The sequence below is a fragment of the Mycteria americana genome, chromosome 20 (assembly GCF_035582795.1).
Source record: "Mycteria americana isolate JAX WOST 10 ecotype Jacksonville Zoo and Gardens chromosome 20, USCA_MyAme_1.0, whole genome shotgun sequence".
Classification (NCBI taxonomy): domain Eukaryota; kingdom Metazoa; phylum Chordata; class Aves; order Ciconiiformes; family Ciconiidae; genus Mycteria; species Mycteria americana.
In genome coordinates this window covers 46,088-66,179 of record NC_134384.1, presented here as the reverse complement: position 1 = coordinate 66,179, position 20,092 = coordinate 46,088, and the positions used below count along the sequence as shown (strand labels likewise).

The 20,092-nt window shown below is 46.6% G+C and overlaps 1 long non-coding RNA gene across 1 annotated transcript in view; it reads left to right on the top strand.

Moving 5' to 3' along the window:
- LOC142419240 (uncharacterized) overlaps window positions 1-20,092 on the top strand; it is a 30,663-nt gene that overhangs the window by 1,212 nt on the left and 9,359 nt on the right. The window contains exon 3 of the long non-coding RNA XR_012778526.1: window positions 434-620. This is a non-coding gene — a long non-coding RNA (uncharacterized LOC142419240). The remainder of the gene's footprint in view (window positions 1-433; window positions 621-20,092) is intronic.

Below are 20,092 nucleotides of genomic sequence, written 5' to 3'. Positions count from 1 at the left end.
AGGTATATTTCAGCAGTTAGGTATTTGTTCTCCATGTTTAAAGAGAGAGGCAACTGAATGTTACGGGGTTTGTTCCCAATGTTTTGACGGAGTGCTCTGCAGTACTTCTTCCTCTCTTTCCAGGGCGCGTTTCCCTGACGCTTCAGTAGCGTCTCTCTTGGGCAGTGCAGCTGGCCAGATGTCCCTCCTAGTTACATACCACCCCCTCCGCCCCCGTCACATTATAACTGTGTCTTTTGGAGATAGATGATTTAATGGTACCCCAGCTGTGCAAGTTAAATGAATGCAAAAGGAAACTCAAATGCTTTTATAGTGTAAGTATTGTTGTTGGATGTATATAAACATACGCACACCTTTTTAGTGTAGAGTGAATTACTGAGATTTGTTCTTTATTTTCCATGTTACTCTTTAAAGTTTTACACTTCACTTTCAGCTTTCTTGACCAAGCAAGCAAGATGTGCAGCAGCGCGAGGGCTGTAGCTGTTGTGGTGGATCTGTAAGTGTAGATTCTGATGACGGTCCAACCTTGTCCTGCAGCCGCACAGGGTTGTCTCCCTGCAGCAGTGCTGGAAGGAAGGGATGAGACATTTTCCAACACCAGCAAGAGCGTTCACTTTTAGGTGAAGAATGTGTTCAAAATCGTATCACTTAGTCGTGATACTGATTTGAAGTGTTCCAGCCACTGTAGCTGTTAAAGCATGTGCTGTATCTCGAGCGGACCTGTTTCCCTAGAATCCTCCTTTAGCTCAACTCCTCTCCTATCCCTTATTCTGACTGAATTCCTCTACTTCTGCTGTGCTGTTTTTTTCATATGCTGAAATAGAATTTGGAATTTTTGTTTTTTTTCAGCTGTCTTGCTGTAAGCGTCTGGTGGTGCTCCCTAGGTGCCCCCTCCCAGGTTTCCCTGCTGGTCGTTAAGCATGCTGAGGGTCAGGGGCCAGCCCTGTGCCTGGAGGCTCCTGGCTCTGTCTCTGGCGAGTGCCCCGCAGGTGCGGCAGCAAGGGCTGTCTGGTGGGGAGAGCCCGGGGCCGAGAGGGACCGGGGCCGTTTGTTGCCCTGGGGAACCCGTGCCAGCGCGGGAACGGAGGGGGAAGATGGTGGAGCAGAGGCTGAGCAAGAGACGTGGCACCATCCTCGGGCACACTCCCCTATGCCATGGGGCGGCTGCCAGGCTGCGGGACAGGGGCTGGGGGGGCCTGCAAGCGTTTGGGGGGCTGCCCCCCCTTTAGTTTTCTAATGGAGCTCCCCTTTTTTTGGGTGGCATGTACATATGTAAATGGCATTATTAAAGTAATGAGCTGGCAGTTGGGGCAGTTTCCCTTGTTTTGTTTCTCTTTTGGGTGTGACTAAGAAGGGGGGGAGGCTGGGGAGTGATGATGTCATTTGGGGCACCCCAATGTCACTGGGGGGGATGATGATGTGGCACAGGAGCAGGTTGAGTGGGGGAATGGGGGGGCACGGGACAGTTCACTCCCTCCCCCGAAAGGGAGGTCACAGCCCAAAAATGCCTGAAAATTTGGGAGGGAGTGATTAAAAAATAATAAAAATCTGTAAATATGGGTGTGAGGCATTGAAGTAGAGAAAAATTTCTCATTTTCCTATATATATTGAAAAATGTTATTTATATATATGTAAAAAGATTTAACCACCACCCCCCCCCCCCCCCATCTACTATATTATACAAAGGATTTTGGAATATGAAAAAATCTAAATAGAGATATACAGGGTTATAAAATAAAAACCTCATATATATGAATTTAAAAAAGGAGTTTAAAATGTAAAAAAAGATGATGTATATGAAGAAATTTTAAATGAAAAGAAGACAGCTAGAGCTATCCACAGCTACAGCTGCAGTACCGACTTTTGTCCACCGGACGGCAGCAGCGAGTACACAAAAGAATGTGCCACTGCGCATGCACGGTTCCCCAGCTGCAGTACCAACTTTGGTCCACGGGGCGGTAGCAGCGAGCACGTGAAAATGTGTGCCTGCGCATGCGCGGGTACCCAGCTGCAGTACCGACCTTTGTCCACCCAGTGGCAGAAGCGAGCACAGGGGAAAAAAAAAGCGCCAGGGCGCATGAGTGGATCCCCAGCTGCAGTATCGACTTCTGTCCACCGGGAGGCAGCAGCGAGCACGCGAAAATGCGCCACGGCACATGCGCGCTTTCCCAGCTGCAGTACCGGCTATTGTCCAGAGGGCGGCAGAAGCGAGCACTTGAAAATGCACTACCACGCATGCGCAGCCCCCTAGCTGCAGTACCGAGATTTGTCCACCCAGCGGCAGCAGCGAGCTGCCGGGAAAATTTTCCACGGGAAAATGCGTCACGGCGCATGTGCGGCTCCCCAGCTGCAGTACCGACTTTTGTCCACCCAGCGGCAGCAGCGAGCACGGGAAAATGCACCATGGCGCATGCGCGGCTCCCCAACTGCAGCATCGAGGTGGGGTCATCGGGCGGGTCAAAAGCCGGAACTGCAGCTCTGGACCGCGCATGCGTGAGTGCGCACAAGTGTTTCTGTAGTCCTGGAGTCAAGTCCTCGCATCGGGCTCTGCTCTCACACACTGTCAGTCATCAGCAAGTAAAAATTCTGGGCTTGGCTTTGGCATTGTCCTGTAAGGGAAAGCCCTGGGTCTGGATGTCGGTTGCTTATTTGCTGTGGAGTATTTGTGTTTTTCAGAAATCATTCCAAATAGAACTGGTTGGGTGGGGCAGGGCAGAGTAAGGGTCTTTGCAGGGACCTGGGAAGTAAAGTCTTTAACATAGAAAAGCTTAAAGCATTTGCTGTACAGAAGGTTTCTCTGTAGCCACTACATCAGTTGCTTATTAGTAGTGACATGTTTGTAAGAGTACTGTGTGGAACTGTGAACATTCATTAGTGCACTCAAACTGCTTTGGTTCTGGGTAGAAAGGAGAGGAACTACAAAACAACATCCTCTTCCACCTCCCCTTTTTTTTTCTGTCAAACATACCGTGTATGCAGGGCCTTAGCTTTCTATTACCAGACTGGCAAAGCTTCCTAAGCTCTGTTCCCCCACAGTCACCAAAAGTCTCCAATAGTTGCCAGGATGGTGAGTTAGTTTTGGGCTTCTAGCCCTCCATTCCGCCATTGTTTTAGTCAGATCCTGAATTCCGCTCAGTTAAAGGCTCACGAGAATTGCTTAAGATTTGCATTTGGAAGTCATGCTTCAGACAATGAATTTTCAACAAAATTTTTTTTGACACTAGTCAATGAACTACTGTAATACTGGAGCAAAATGACATTTTTAGTGGTTGTTGAATCACAGTGATAACAGCGATAGGCATCCATGTTTGAGCCCTTACCACAACCATTGCAATGTTTGTTTACACACTGCTTGGTTCTTTTGAAAAGGTGTGTAGCTATGGGAGGTGCGTTATTCCCAAGGTGCTACGGCGCCGATGCTCTGGCTGTTGGCAGGAATGGGCAAAGCGGAAGGCTCTGTGGCTAGCGGCTGACATGTTACTGCTCTCTCTGTTGCACCAGAATTTTGACGGCTGGGTTGGGCTGCTAAATCGATGGAACTACTGGAAGAAATGTCAGAAAAGTGAGTACTCTACTTATCTTTATCTTTTAAAGTCGTCTTTCTACAGACCGCTGTCCATGGCTTAGATATTTGATTTGCATGAAACAGACCCAGAATTTTGCTTTAAGTAGTGTTCTGATTCGCTGAAATTCCCCTTAGGTAGAGAGCAAGAATTACAAATGTTGCTTGGTGGTTGAAGTTCTCAGGGTTTCTGTGAAAGCTAACCTGCCAGAATGAGTAGGAAGCAGCCTGAATTCCAATAGAGATACTGCATAAAAGGCCCTTTTCTTGACAGGAAAAGAGCTTCACAAAACGTCAGCCCTGTTTGCCGTGGGGCCTCCGACATACTTGTTCAGTAATCGTGGGCTTTGTGCGATTCCTGCAGGCACAATCTTGAACAAAGTTTGTACGGCAGCCAGTATCTTAGCTTACTTTCTGTCTCACGCTTGGTTGCTTGTACCTGCTAAAAACTTAATTTAGTGTCAAATGAACCCACAGGAAAATGTCCTCAACTCGTGCTGGTAGGGCAAGCCCGCTGTAGTTGATAAAATCGGAAAATAGCACGATGTTTTGAAAAATTTGCCTTGCGAGGACAAAGGCTGTCTCCTGGTAGGCAACTGAATTCTGTGACCGATTCCACTGCTCTGCCCTGGCATTTGAAGGAGGCAGTTCCTAAGCCAATGCAATCTAAAATGGGGATTGTTTGGGTTTTTTTAATAATTTCTTAGGGATATGAGGGTTGTGTGGGTGTTTAGCTTGTCCTGTTCTTTCTGTTCCTAATTCTGAACCCACTGACTGGCATAAAAGAACGGTCGTGTTGTAGTCTAACAGTGTCGTCTACCAGGAGCTGATGGAAGGCCAGGGCTTATGTAAAGCTGATAAGGAGGATGCAGGCTGGAAAGGGGAATGTCTAAACAAGAATTACTGTCCTTGGGAGTAAAGCACATCCTGGAGAAATATGTAAGCTACTTAAGATGTTTTGGGAAACAACTAGTAGGAGCGTGATAAGAAGCACCCTCCCGCAAACTATCGTCATTATAATACTAAAAGTCACACCCCTCGAGCTGGAGACCCTGGCCCAAGCAGAGATCCCTCACCTCTCAGCATGCGCAGAATATTAAAGTAGCACTGTAGCTTTAAGTTGAAATAAGAGAAATGTAGACCAATAGAAAACTGCTTTGTGTAATTACTTATGCATATGCATAACTAGACTGTATAAATACTGTACTTGTATGATCGAACTTTGTGCTAACTTTGTGGAGCTACCACCTAGCACCCATCTCTGCGCAGACATGAAATAAAAATACCTCTGCCCCGTGTGTATATTGGCGTCTCGCACACCGGGTAAATGACCTCACACTTGTGGGATAACAGTTTTGGCACTCCAGATGGGACTGAGCTGACAGCCTTGCCCGGTTCATCTTGCCGCATCCGACAGGGAGAAGAGGCCTGAGCGGACTCCGGCGCACACTGACCTGTTGATCGGGGACTCCTTCCAGCTCCTCTCCTGCAGTCAGGCGGTAAGCAACACAATGGTGCAATGCTACTGAAAAGAGGTATTTTTTGGGGATATGAGAAAAGGGGGGTAGGGGCAAGATCTCTTGGGAAGCAGGCACCATCTGTTCTGTTCTGGGCTCTGCATAAGACGCACCAGGAAATATACGTGGCAGTAGCATAGTTCTGTTTATTTCTACATGCTGTCCTGTTCTGAGTAACAAAGGGAGACATCCCTTGTTCTGGTTTGTGTAGAAACGCTGGGTTTTTTGGTACCGATATGGGCGCTGCTGCTTCCCAGGAGGCACCCCTTTGCTCTCCTTCAGGATGCATCCTGAGGCATTGCAATAAATTTGGGGGATCCCATGACTAAAAATCAGCTAATACGATATTGTAATCAACGGTGGCCACAATATCAATTAAAAGATGGTGAAAAATGGCCTGAGAATGGATCCTTGAAATATGACACTATATTGGAATTAACGTTGTTTTGTTGGAGAACTGAAAAATGGGATGAAATGCCTTATGTGGATATGGTTTTTTTGTTAAGACATGATTGGGATATTAGGAAGAAATGCGGTTTAGTGGATTCTAAACATCAGGTTGGAATATATGCGTTAAAAGAGAGAAAGGGAAAACCTCGTTGTATTGAATCGGAAAATTCGGAAGAGGATATTCAGCTGTAGGTAGCGCCCCCAAAACAGCCAGAATCTGATAGCTCAAGTGATAATGGAGTTGTGAGTGCTATCTCTAAAAGAACAAGGGGACAGAAACCGATAGTTCAAGCTCCCCTCAGACAGGCTGTAGGGCCTGAAGGAACACCGGTATCCGTACACGTACCTTTTACTACTTCTGATTTATTAAACTGGAAACGGGCAGTTGGATCCTATCGAAACAATCCAGAAGGAATGTATAGTACTGTGAATCACGACTCGTAATCCTAACCGGGGAGATGTACAGGCTCTCCTAGAATATTTGTTTACCACTGAGGGGAGGAGAACCATTTTAGAGAAGGGTAGAGAGGGACTGATCCAACAATGTGTGTGTGTGGGGGTGCCTAATACCAATATGTACCTCCCAAAAGAGGATCTGGAGTGGGATCCAAACACAAGTGTGAGGGATTACAGAGGGTAAAGGAATATCAGAAGTTAATTTTATATGGGATTCAACATGGAGTGCAAAAGCCTAAGAATTTATCTAAGCTATCTGAAGTAAGGCAGGGGGATAGGGAAACCCCGGTAGCCTTCTATGAGAGATTGTGTGAAGTAGCTCGAAACTGGACAGATCTCGATCCGGAAGATGATAGCATTTTAAAGTTACTTAACACGCTGTTTATTGGTCAAGCAGCAGCAGATATAAGAAAGAAATTACAAAAGGTAGAGGGCGAGGATGGCACGACAATCTCGCAGTTCTTCTCAATTGCATATAAGGTATGTAATAATCGGGAGGAAATAGAAGAGAAGGAGAAGCGGGGATGAGTACAGCTGCAAGCTTCTTTGTTGGCTGCCTTGACGGAAGACCAAGAAAAAGGGAGAGAAAATACACGAGGTGAATTTTGTGGGCGAGGAAGGGGCCGTAGAAATAATAGTAGAAATAGTTATGACATTCCCCTGGGAATGAATTGGCGTGCAAATCGTAAGCAAGAGGGTCACTGGAAAAAAGATTGTCCATGCCGTCTGAGTAATCAGGAAAGAGAGACAGAAGAAGCCGTTGGAGTCATGACAGAGGTTGGGTTGGACTGAAGGGGACCGGAGGAATCTATTAAAGTTTCCCCAGACGATCCTCTGGTTCCAGTCAAGCTGGGGAATGAAAGAATAGATATATTTTTTTTTTAATTGATAGTGGAGCCACACATGCTGCAGTAACTAGTTGTAGGGCACCCTTAAGTAGAACTAAAATAAGCGTTGTTGGTGCAACAGGGAAAAAGACTGTAAGGCTGTTTGTACAACCTATGGAATGTTCCATTGGAAATACTAAATTAACTCCTGAATTCCTTTATATTCCAGAATGCCCCCTACCATTGCTTGGATGGGATTTACTTGTAAACTGAATGCACAACTAAGTTCTTCTGAAGACTCTGTTCAGTTGACTCTGTTCAGCCCACAGGGGACCTCGCCTGTTTGTGCCAGATGTCAGCCCGCAATGGACCTCGCCTGTTTGTGGCAGATGCCAGCCTGCAGGGGACCTCGCCTGTTTGTGCTGGACGCCAGGCTGCAGGGGACGTCGCCTGTTTGTGGCAGACGCCAGCCTGCAGAGAACCTTGCCTGTTTGTGCCGGATGCCAGGCTGCAGGGGACGTCACCTGTTTGTGGCGGACGCCAGCCCGCAGGGCACCTTGCCTGTTTGTGGCGGACGCCAGCCCGAGCGGGACCTTGCCTGTTTGTGGCAAACTCCAGCCCGAACGGGACGTCGCCTGTTTGTGGTGGACGCCAGCCTGAACCGGACCTCGCCTGTTTGGGGCACACCGATGGTGGGCGCTGTCGCCAAAAGGCAAAGCAGGGTCATAGCAGAGTTTTCCTTTCGGGGGATGGGCTCAGCCATCTCCTGCACAAATTTCTGTTATGTACCAATGGGGATGGTAGCTTTCTTTTGATTTCTTGAAGAACAAGAGGATGATGGAGCACGTTACAGGAGCATGATCTTTTTCTCTTCCTTTGGCAGTACAGGCACCCAAGGCCAGCCCACATTCGGGGAACAGCATGAGGATACCCGTGTCAACCATCAGCAGAGGAAGGAAGCTTCTTTTGGAGTCCTTATTTGTTCTGTTTGATTTTCAACACGGGTGCAGGGAGGGCCTGGGACATGCAAAACATGGTCCGGACAGGGAAGCTCTCTATTACTGTCCTGGTTTCAGCTGAGATAGAGTTAATTTTCTTTATAGTGGCTGGTATGGGGCTATGTTTTGGATTTGTGCTGAAAACAGTGTTGATAATACAGAGATGTTTTAGTTGTTGCTGCACTAGTCAAGGCCTTTTCAGCTTCCCATGCTCTGCCAGGTGCAGAAGAAGTTGGGAGGGGACACAGCCAGGATAGTTGATCCAAACTGACCAAAGGGCTATTCCATACCATATGCTGTCATGCTCTGTATATAAAGCTGGGGAAGAAGAAGGAAGGTGGGGGACATTCAGAGTGATGGCGTTTGTCTTTGCAAGTAACCATTATGCGTGATGGAGCCCTGCTTTCCTGGAGATGGCTGCACACCTGCCTGCCCACGGGAAGCAGTGAATGAATTCCTTGTTTTGCTTTGCTTGTGTGTGCGGCTTTTGCTTTACTTATTAAACTGTCTTTATCTCAACCCACGAGTTTTCTCCCTTTTACTCTTCTGATTCTCTCCCCCATCCCACTGTGGGGGGGAGTGAGTGAGCGGCTGCGTGGTGCTTACTTGCCGGCTGGGGCTAAACCACAACAATTACATGGGAGGCTAAGAGAGATATCATGGACACCACCGGACTGGCATCCTGTAAGGCTGGTTTCACATGTTTTCTTGTTTAGAGGCCAACCTCGGCTTTGGGCTGTAAAATAAAGTCTGCCAGGCCGGTGCCAGCTTGGCGGCAACATCTGCCCATGGCAGCGCCGGCTTGGTGGTGGTGTCTACCCATGCTGGTGCCAGGTTGCTGGCTGTGTCTGGCTTGTGGGGGTTGGGGTAATTGGCCCCCTGTTCCCCATGGGCTCCAGCTGTGGCCTGGGGCAGCACAGGTGGGACCCATGAGGTGAGGATGGGGCTGGGCCAAGGGTTTAAAAAGGGCTGAGGATGGGGCTGGCCCTGCTGTGCTGAGGGGCTCTATGTGGGGAGGGGGCTGCCTAGACATGCCTGCCTGTGGGAGCTGGCTGAGGAGTGAAATGAAGGGGCTTCCCCAGGCAGCTGCCTCCAGCAAGGAACAGCCAGTCCCCACAGCCGGGAAGGATCCCTCCCAGCCATCCCCGATGGAGCGCACCACCAGCACGTGGTGCCGGGAGCTTGGTGCCCCCATTGGCTGCACATGTGAGCCACTGTGTCTCTGGGAAGCCTCTTGGGAGAGGAGCATCGAGGCACCTGGGTGGGTGAGGCAGCTGGCACTGTGGAGGAGGAAGGGGCAGAGGCCGAGAGAGAAGACTCTGGGTGCTGAAGGTCTCCCGGTGGTGCCAGGAGCTGCGGTGAGTCGTGGATCCCTTGTGTGCATCCAGACCCCTGCCTGCCTCCTTGCCTGTACCTGTCTCTGTCTCCCTGTCGCGGATGGAGTGAGCGTGCACTTCGCTCGTTAGAGAGAAGTAAAAATATAGTTTATTGATACAGAATAGGGAGTTAACAAAGTTCAATGCGTCAGTGTTTTAACAAGATTCGATGGCGAGGTGCACTCGATTATTTACCGCATAGAGGACAGGGTCAGACAAAACTGTCAGGGAGACCCTCCCGTTGAGTCATGAGGTTTGGAAAAGGATCCCCTTGCTTTCTAAACTCCTTCTCGGAGAGGAATCTAGGTGCGGCTAGATCCAGTCCTAGTCCCAGACTTGGTCAACGGTTTATGTCTAAAGGATTATATATATATATATATGCGCAATCAATCCTTTATATCGCTTAGCTAAGATTTCAAAGTTTAGCATGCTATTGGTCACTTACCGAGGATCTGTTGCGGCAAGGAATCTCTCAACCTCGAGGAGTAACCTTGAGAGGCGTCCCTGCTCAAGGGGAGATCCTGGCGTGCAGCCCGCTGCCGTGCAGGAGAGCTCAAAGGGCCCTGGGCTGTCCACTATTTAAGGAGTAAGATGATTGACTTATGGTCATATTTGCATATCAGCAAGAGGTTTAGATCCCTGCTTCAGGCAGCCCTTGGCTACTTTGTTGCTATTCGTCCTCAAGGTCCAGCATAAGCTGGATGCAGCTATCAGGATGACTCCCACTGATGGTTACTGCTTGTGCAGGGAGCAGGGCGGGGGGAGCACACCGCCACACTCCACCCCGTGACTATAGTCAATTCATCTTACCTTCACAGAGTGGTGGTACGGTCACCTCTTGCCTCTGTGCCATAAATAGTATATTGATAGTTTGTGCGCTTATAGATCCATGGTAAGTAGACAGTGAAGCACTGCTATTTGTTATGCGTTAATTTGTATGTTTTGGGTGGTTGAAGTTGGGTTATTTGCTTTATCATGTGCCAAACCTTTATATACAATATAATTATAAGCAATAGACACACTGTTAGAATTAGTAAAATGACAACTGGGTGAAGCATAAGATTAAACACTCCCGTTGCTGTTGGTGACCATCCAAGAAGAGTTTCCCACCAATGGTGTTCTCCATCCTTCTTCACTCTTTCCAAGACATGGTGTATCTCTTCTGCATCATGATGAACGGTGATCAGAGTTTTGTGTCCATTGTTTCGGATGCGTTCCAGCAGTTGACACAGGTCATTGTGTTGTAGTAGTTTCTTCACCAATGTAAAATTCATTCCGATGGGGGTAGGCAATAAATCTCGACTCAGTGTATAGTTATATTGTAACAGTTGATAAGACGTAACAGGAGCTGAATAATTGAAGTCACATCCCACAATTTTAGTAAAGTTACAAACACAAATATTTGAGCGATTGCTTGTATCTACAGTAACATTATCTACAAATATAAAATCACAAAGGGTTCTCATACAAACACATCCTTTTCCAATATACACAAGTACAGTTTCAGGGGCTTCATCGGGTCGTATTTCAAAATGACAAACGTTTTGTTCAGTGTCAAGACAGATGTCTTGGGCTTTGAGGGTGTTACTCTCACAAATAAATCCTTGTTGTTCCCGTACAACGCATGCATTAACATCAACAGTTTGCCATTTGTTTCCATTTTGGTGGGCCCATACTCTATGTTCTAATGGATAGAGTAAAGATTTAATGGATAGATTGTGATTTAATCCTAACGCAATGACTGGGTATATGGTATATACCGAAGCATTGTGTATTGTTAAGACAAAAGCTGTGGCCTTATTGCTAATGGGGTCATAAGTGAAATTGACTAAATACCACCAGGACTGGAATTCTTTCTCAAACTTATTTGCATTATCCCAAATTACCTTTCGAATTTCAGTGGGTAAGGTGCCCTCTTCACCTTCTCTTATAATTGCTGCTACCATAGATTGCATCCACAGTTGAGCTTGGATACAACTAAGAGCTAGAGAAACATTGGTCTGGGCTACACCAAGTGCATCCACAATCAGTTGGTGGTCCCTTTCATTAATTCTTTTCCACTGAGGTAATATATCAGATAAGAGCCATTGGTTAGTTCCCAATGCTAATAGAGAAGACCGTAATGGGTGTTCTAATTTGTTTAAATCACTTGTTGTTGCGCTCAGTTTGTTTATGAGTACTTCGGCATCTATACTATTTAAGACTCCCAATCCTGTCCCTATGATACCGGTCACATCTCTCCTTGTTTGTCTTGGAGAGGTGAGGGTTCGCCCATGTAACCATGCTAACCATCCTGCATAGGACGTACCTAGGAATGGTGAACAGGTCGGTTTGATTGCAGACATATTAATTTGCATCAGTAGTTCTACTCGTTTAAGAGACCATGATGGATTAAATAACACTTGTTGTTGGCCTGTATTTTTGATCACATATGGCCCAACTTCAGAAATCTGTGGGGACAGAATTTTCTCATCCTTTACAGTCAGGGCGGATGTTGTGCTAGGCTCAATAATGTCTATTTTAAATTTAAAGGATAATCCCACACGATGGTGAGCCCAGAGGCAGACTACAAAAACAGGTTTTACTAAGGTAAAATTGTACCAACAGTCCAGTCTTTCAAAGGCGCAAAGTTTTGTATCTTTGGCTATTGGCTTTGATGTAATGTTGTACACAGAAATCTGAGATGCCTTCTCATGGGTAGACCCATTGATCATCCGGCATCCTATTTTAATTTCTTTCCCTGCCGTTCCTCGGAGTCGGGGAACTTTATCATCAGCTTCATCTTTATCCCAGCTCCATTCGTTTTCTAAGTATGTTTCAGTTCCGTGCATGACCACGGTGGAAAGCTTTAAATCTCCCTTACTAGAGTGTATTCCCATACTTCCAGTGTACTTAACACGAGCTGGGGACCACGGCCATTCTAGGGTTCTTTGACCACAGGCTAAGAAAAGCAGCCTTGTTAGGGTTTGGAATAGTAACATGAACACAGCATTTCCGTCTGCCATCCTGTGAGGTGCTGTAAGAGAAAATAGAGATTTGTTTCGGTGGGGACAGTCCGAACAGGTTACCCCATTAAGAAGAAGGAAAAATCCATCGTGAACTAATTCTGTGTTTTGCACCACTGCTACCAGTAGCTTCCCAGGCAAGTGGGCCACGAGGTTTAGTTAAAGTCATAGGCACAGTACCGATGGATGGTAAATTGACCATCACAGCCTGTCCTGGCTGTAATGTCATTGGATATTCTCTTTTCCTAGTAGGTGGAGCGCTAAGCTCAGTTTTTACAAAGAATGCTCGGCTTACAGGGCTTCCAGTAGGCCCATATCGATTATTTAATTGATGGAGTACTTTGGGAAGTCTGGTATCCCATTGAGCTTCCTGTGGTTTGAGATTCCTCTTCAACAAGCCATTAGCTCTTTCTACCATCCCATTTGATTGAGGGTAGTATGGGGTGTGGAATACCCATCTAATTCCCTCTTGTTTTGCCCAATCTTGCACTTCCTTACACGAAAAGTGTGAGCCATTATCACTCTGGATAACATCCGGAGTAGGTAGATTTGAGAACCAAACTGATAGCCCTCGCACTGTATTTCGCCCATCGGCTTTCCGACATTTAGTCGCCATAAGCAAGCCGGAGACTACTTCCACTCCTGTAAGGATGTATCGATATCCTGCAGAGGATTTGAATGGTCCGATATAATCAATTTGCCATGTAGACCATAAAGTTTTCCCTTCATTGATATGTAAAGGTGGTGCTTTAGCAGGATGATCTGCTTGTTATTTCAGTCTACACTGAGGACATTCTGTAAGAATAGTTTCACAAGTTTTTCTATTTATAGGCCAGCCTTTACTCTGTGCAGCAAAGTAAAGTGCTTCTTTACCTGTGTGGCCTAGACTTTGATGTAACCATTCTCCCAGTCGATACCACTCAGGATTTAAGGTGATTTTCCTAATTTTAGTTAGCTCATCTACCTTTTGATTCCACTGTGTGGCTGGTTGATTATCTTTAGCATGAGCTTTTACCCATCCCATCTTGAAAGGTGTTTTCCTGGCTATATCTAGTAATAATTGCCAATCTTTGTTTCTCCAAACTGGGGATCTATTTACTTCCCAATTCAAGGTTTCCCATTGACAGAGCCACTGTGTGGCACTGGCCCACACAGCATAAGAGTCTACATATATGATTTTTGCTCCATTCCGTGCTGCCAAAACAACTGCTCTTATTTCTCCTACTTGTGCACTGCCTTCACCTTCTTCTACTACTTGTCTGCCGGTGGTAATATCTAATGCAACAGCCTTATATTGCCATTTACCATTTACCCTTTTTGCTGAAGCATCTGTAAACCAAATGTTTTCTGTTGGTGTATCCTCAGTGAGGGGTGGTGCATCCAGAATGGGTGAAGGCTTAAATGGTTGTTGTAACGCTAAAGGGTCTGTGTTTATGGGCACCTGCAATTTGGAAACCTTAGTGTGTCCTTCAGTTAGTTGCATATTTTCTGCAACTCCTGTTAGGTAGTCATACCATTCTCGGACAGTGGGTTTTTGTGCAACTCCTTCTGGGGGAGCAGTCCCCTTTAGGATTGCTTCTAGTAAATTAAATGGTCCTCTAGTTTGCACAGGTTGTCCCTGGTGTATTTTCTCAACTTGTTTAACTGCTCGGACTAAAGATAAAAGTCCCTTTTCCCATTCAGAGTATCGTCGTTCTGTTTCTTTAAATGCGGTTGAGCTAAACAATAAAGGTCTTTTTGGCCCATCGGGGCCAGTTTGGAACAGGTTACAGTAAGTAGCATGTTCGGCGAAACCCCATTCGGCTATAATAGGGTCGCGGGGGTGTACTGGTCCCAGTGACTGATATGTTTTTAACTCTTCAGTTAGAGTTTTGACTGCCTCTTTATGTTCTAATTTCCACTCCCAGGGTTTGCCTTTCCGTAAGAGTGAGTATAAGGGACGGGAAATGATAGAAAATCCAGGCACATGCTTCCTCCAATATCCTAAAGTTCCCATTAATTGTTGTAACTCCTTCCTCGATTGGGGCATTTGCAGCTCTTCAATTTTTCTTAAGGTATCTGGAGGAATCACTGCACTGCCTGCTATCCACCAAGTACCTAAAAATCTTACTTCTTTACTTGGTCCCTGACATTTTCCGGGTGGAATCTCAATTTCTGCTTTATTTAGTGCTTGCCATACTGCTGCTGCTGCTTCCCCAACCTTTTCAGGGGAAGTTCCTCCAATCAGAATATCATCTATATATTGGTACAGTTTCACTTCTTGGGGGCGTGAGACTGTCTGTAAAAGTTCAGCAAGCACAGCACGAGCAATCGTGGGTGAATGTTTATACCCCTGTGGGAGTCTGTTAAAGGTGTATTGTATTCCCTCCCAAGTGAAAGCAAACTTCTCTTTATCTTCCTCCTTTAAGGGAACCATAAAGAACATATCCTTTACATCTAGGGCTGCCATCCATGGGTGTGCAGCTGCTTGCAAAGTAGCTGTTAAGTTGGCAATGTTTGGCACAGCAGCTGTGAGCGGGGCTGTATTGGCGTTCAGGCGCCGATAATCGACTGTTAAACGCCACCTCCCGTCTGGTTTCCGGACGGGCCAGACAGGTGAGTTATATGGGGAGTGCATTCTGGAGATAATTTGTCGTTTCTCCAAATCAGCTATGACTTCAGAAATTCCATTTCATGCCGCAGCAGAAATGGGATATTGCGGTACGTTAGTGATTTTTGACTCGGGGAGCGCAGGCGCTGCGCGCAGTGCCCGCACTGCAGCCTCCCGATTTCTGCTGGGGTAGGGATCGATGTTGGAGCCGAAGGACCACACGCTGCCATTCGGCAGGCGCCAGGTTCGTCCGTTTAAAACATCGAAACCTAAAATATTTTCATGGTGATCTTTAATTGCAAAGCGAGTACTCGACATGCGCTTCTCGCCCGGGAGCCGTAAATTGACCTTGGCAGTTTGGCACTGAACACTCACTCCGTTCACGCCAGTAATTTTAACTCTTTGCCGTCTGGGTTGTACACGCAGCTTCTCGGCATCTTGTTGTGTTAATAGCGAAATTTGTGCTCCCCTCTCTATTAAAAACTTTACCAATTGTCTTTGAGGACCAACTGGAATTAAAATGTATGGGCCGTTATCATTTATCCACTGATAAGCCTCCACTTTCCGGACAGGCAGGCCCAATTGCCTTCCAGACACTACTCGTTTTTTGACTTCGTGCCCTGCAGTTCCTCCCTAAGGGAGGGGAAGGGGTTGTCTCCCCTTCTGGGGTCTGGAGCAGGAGGAGTTGAAATACGCTCCGTCCTTTCACCATTATCTCGTTTTTGAAATGCTTCAATTAGACTCAAAATAATGCCAGTAGGCTGAGCTTGAATCGCAGCTCTGGGAATGCCTAAAGCTAATGCATTCCTCCACAATACATTCCTCTGTTCTCGAGATTCTGTTTGGGGATTTTTAAATTTGTTTCCCTTCGATCTCGTTTCTGTTCCTCGTTTTATGGGTCTTACTTTGTGATCTCCTCCCCGGGACTTCAGGTTTTGTTTTTCAGCTGGTGCATCCTCCCAGCCCATCTCACGGCTGTAGTTAACAATGCCGTGCATCAAATCTGCCCAGGTAGGGAGCTGCTTGTGGGCATTTTGAGCGTTATCACCTAGTCCCTCATTGTGTTCTGTGTCTTTCTTGATCTCATCTCATTTTGCAACTAAATGGGATTTAAGAATTGCCGGGGCTCCTCTAATTAGTGGTTTTAACACTGCGAAATCTACTGTAGCAGACAGTGGGACATCATGTGACCCTCGTTTGTGCATGGCTTGTATACAGGCGGTTTTTGTGAGGGCTGTAGAGACCTCACTTAAAGATTTAATGGGAATTATGGAGGGTTCACCTCGCTCCATGGTGTCTATTCCTCCAGCCCGATAAGCTACTCGGCTGGTGATAGAATGAGGTGTATTTGTCGGGTCGGGTCCTAAATTTAAGAAAACTCCCAGACCCCAATAGCTGCTTGCTTTGTCCTCACTCAACATTATTCGGTCACCGCCACTGAGGCATACTCGCCACAAGTATTCTGTTTCAGTTTCACCTGGTTTTCTGCTGTATCTCTCTTGCAAATTTGTCAATTGCAACGGATCCCAGGGGATGGTTCGCGTAGTATGTCGCGGATGACCACCCCGAGGACCCACGGTTCTTTCTGTTTTAACAATGGTGTTCTTCAATGGCTTCCCAATTATGCCAATTGTCACGAGTCCATTCTGCTGAGAATGTGGGACTCGGATTCACTCCATGCCTCCGTAAATAATCAGTGACACTACTTGCCATCCTGCCGACTACGCCAATTTGTCACGGATGGAGTAAGCGTGCACTTCGCTCGTTAGAGAGAAGTAAAAATATAGTTTATTGATACAGAATAGGGAGTTAACAAAGTTCAATGCGTCAGTGTTTTAACAAGATTCGATGGCGAGGTGCACTCGATTATTTACCGCATAGAGGACAGGGTCAGACAAAACTGTCAGGGAGACCCTCCCGTTGCGTCATGAGGTTTGGAAAAGGATCCCCTTGCTTTCTAAACTCCTTCTCAGAGAGGAATCTAGGTGCGGCTAGATCCAGTCCTAGTCCCAGACTTGGTCAACGGTTTATGTCTAAAGGATTATATATATATATATATATATGCGCAATCAATCCTTTATATCACTTAGCTAAGATTTCAAAGTTTAGCATGCTATTAGTCACTTACTGAGGATCTGTTGCGGCAAGGAATCTCTCAACCTCGAGGAGTAACCTTGAGAGGTGTCCCTGCTCAAGGGGAGATCCTGGCGTGCAGCCCGCTGCCGTGCAGGAGAGCTCAAAGGGCTCTTGGACTGCTCACTATTTATGGGGGATAAGATGATTGACTCATAGTCATATTTGCATGCCGACCACAGGTTTTAGTTTCTTGGGTGGGTGCACAACACAATAGCCCTAGGCACAACACAATAGCCCAACACAGGCTATTGTTGGGCTAATAGCCCAACCCTTAGGCTATTGTGTTGTTATCTGTCTCCTGAATCCACTTTGAGCCGATGGTGACCAGATGCATCCATTTACAATCACCACTGGTGGTTATCACCTAAGCAGGGTTGCAGGAGATAAAGGTCGAGGGCGGGGGAAGCACACCGTCACATCCGTGTCGCGCGCATTTTGAGATGTTTATTTCACTTGATGTCCTCGTGCACTACTAGGTTTCCAGGGCTTCTGAGATTCCTTCATCCTTATTCTGCTGCTTGCTTCCAGTTGCTTGCATTATTGTTTCCCCTTTTCATGGCCTTTCAATGGACAGGAAGGATGCTTGCTCAAACCCTTCTCGCCTTGGAAATCTAAGAACATGGCTGCAACAGATGGGTCAACGTTGTGTCCTGTGGCCCCGTTGTCCCTTTGGTGTTACCTGCTCATGGAAGATAAACACCATGCCTCCTCCCATGCACCTTTATTACATCTTCCCTCCTCCGTTGTTGTGGAATGCTTTCAGGATGTCAGAAACATTCCAGTTTTACTTGGGAATGTGCACGTGACCATCTGAAGCTTTCCATGAGCAAATGGATGAAGATGAACTGAGTAGCCCTGGATTCCATGTGCTCATCAGTTCTGTAGCAGACATTTGGTCGAGCCCCTGCATAACCAGCTTTGGTGCAAGAGTGAGAGATTAGTCTTTCCCTATGCACCCTTGTGCCCAGAGGAATAGTTGAAGACTCCTAAATATTTCACTAAAGCAAACTAAAAAGTAAAAACAATTGCACAGGATGAAAATAAATTGGTGGAACTTACTTGCTGCTTGCAAGGTAGGCTTTGCTTTGCTGCATAACTACAGGTTGTATCATGTCCTAAATACTCAAGTTAATTTCTCAGGTGGTATTTCATTATACTAAAATATAGTCTGTCGGAGAGAGATCTAGTTATCTGAACAGTTCCAAATCAATCAAGAAATCGGTAAAATTTTCAATATGTTCCTGTTACGCAGGCATTAAATAGAATTATTTTCCTGCCGTTTGTAAGCAAAGTTTCTCTGATCCTTCAAATGATGGACTAACAACTTTCTGATGAGAGTGATTTTTTTAAATTTAATTTCAGCTTTGTAACTTTCCAGAAATAATGGCCATTTTCTCTTATTAGAAGCGATACCCATTTTAATTTCATCTAGCTGAAGGAGAACTTTAAAGGAGCACTAAAGGCTGCTCTAGAAGCTTGTCAGGGCTGGTACATGTCAAAGCTTGCCGGCAGTGCTTTCAAAAAATCAACTGTGTGTCCCAGTTCCCGACAAGCTGAGTATACCCCTGTAACGGCTTGCTAGTGTTTCTTCCTGCTCTGTCTGCAGATCACAGAAGCTGCTTGACGTCTCCGGGAGCGCTCGAGCGGAGACAACCGGGATTGTGGTACACAGGAGTACAGCTTCGATAGATCCTAGGCATTGCCTAGATGCTGATGTGGGAACACTGTACCTGTCTGTAGCTATAGGTGTAACATATCTATTTCCACTTGCTCAAGTCGAGCATCCAGAGCACCTTCTAAAAAAGGTGCACTTGCACAAGTGTGTAAGACTGCACTAGAGCTGTGGAAGCGCTCGCACCTTAGCCCTTGGCTAACTTGCCGTGCTCATTGCGTACTCTCGGTTAAGACACGGTACTGCTTTTCAGGATGCTCCTGGTCTTGTGCAGTGTGTCAAGCGAAGCGTTTCCTCGCTATCCATGTTTTGTCCAAGTCCACAGCACCCAACACGTGATGTTCTATAAGTATGCAGGCAGATGATTATGAAATTAGTCACAGAGCGGTGTGAAACTATGATGTAAGAGTGAAGGGATGAAATCTAGAAGCAAAGGGAGGGAAAATGAAAGCAGTATCTTCTGCCTCCTTTTTGGTGGCATTACCTGCCGGTATCTGGAACAGTCTGTTGAATTAAGCCCTGCTCATCCTGAGCAGTGGTCTGAACAGCTTTGCCTTAAGGCACCAGTTAAGCACCAGAAACATTAAAAGCTGGCAGGGGAGAGAATCACAGAATCATATAGGTTGGAAAAGACCTTTAAGATCATCGAGTCCAACCATAAACCTAACACTGCCAAAACCACCACTACACCATGTCTCTAAGCACCTCATCCAAACGTCCTTTAAATACCTCCAGGGATGGGGACTCAACTACTTCCCTGGGCAGCCTGTTCCAATGCTTGATAACCCTCTCGGTGAAGAAAAATTTCCTAATATCCAGTCTAAACCTCCCCTGGCGCAACTTGAGGCCATTTCCTCTTGTTCTATCACTTGTTACTTGGGAGAAGAGACCGACCCCCACCTCTCTACAACCTCCTTTCAGGTAGTTGTAGAGAGCAATAAGGTCTCTCCTCAGCCTCCTTTTCTCCAGGCTAAACAGTCCCAGCTCCCTCAGCCGCTCCTCATAAGACTTCTGCTCCAGACCCTTCCCCAGCTTCGTTGCCCTTCTCTGCACACGCTCCAGCACCTCAATATCCCTCTTGTAGTGGGGGGCCCAAAACTGAACACAGTATTCGAGGTGCGGCCTCACCAGTGCTGAGTACGGGGGCACGATCACTTCCCTAGTCCTGCTGGCCACGCTATTTTTGATACAAGCCAGGATGCCATTGGCTTTCTTGGCTGCCTGGGCGCACTGCTGGCTCACATTCAGGCGGCTGTCAACGAACACCCCCAGGTCCTTCTCTGCCAGGCAGCTTTCCAGCCACTCTTCCCCAAGCCTGTAGCGTTGCATGGGGTTGCTGTGGCCCAGGTGCAGGACCTTGCACTTGGCCTTGTTAAACCTCATACAATTGACCTCAGCCCATCCATCCAGCCTGTCCAGGTCCCTCTGCAGAGCCTGCCTACCCTCCAGCAGATCAACACTCCCACACAACTTGGTGTCGTCTGCAAACTTACTGAGAGTACA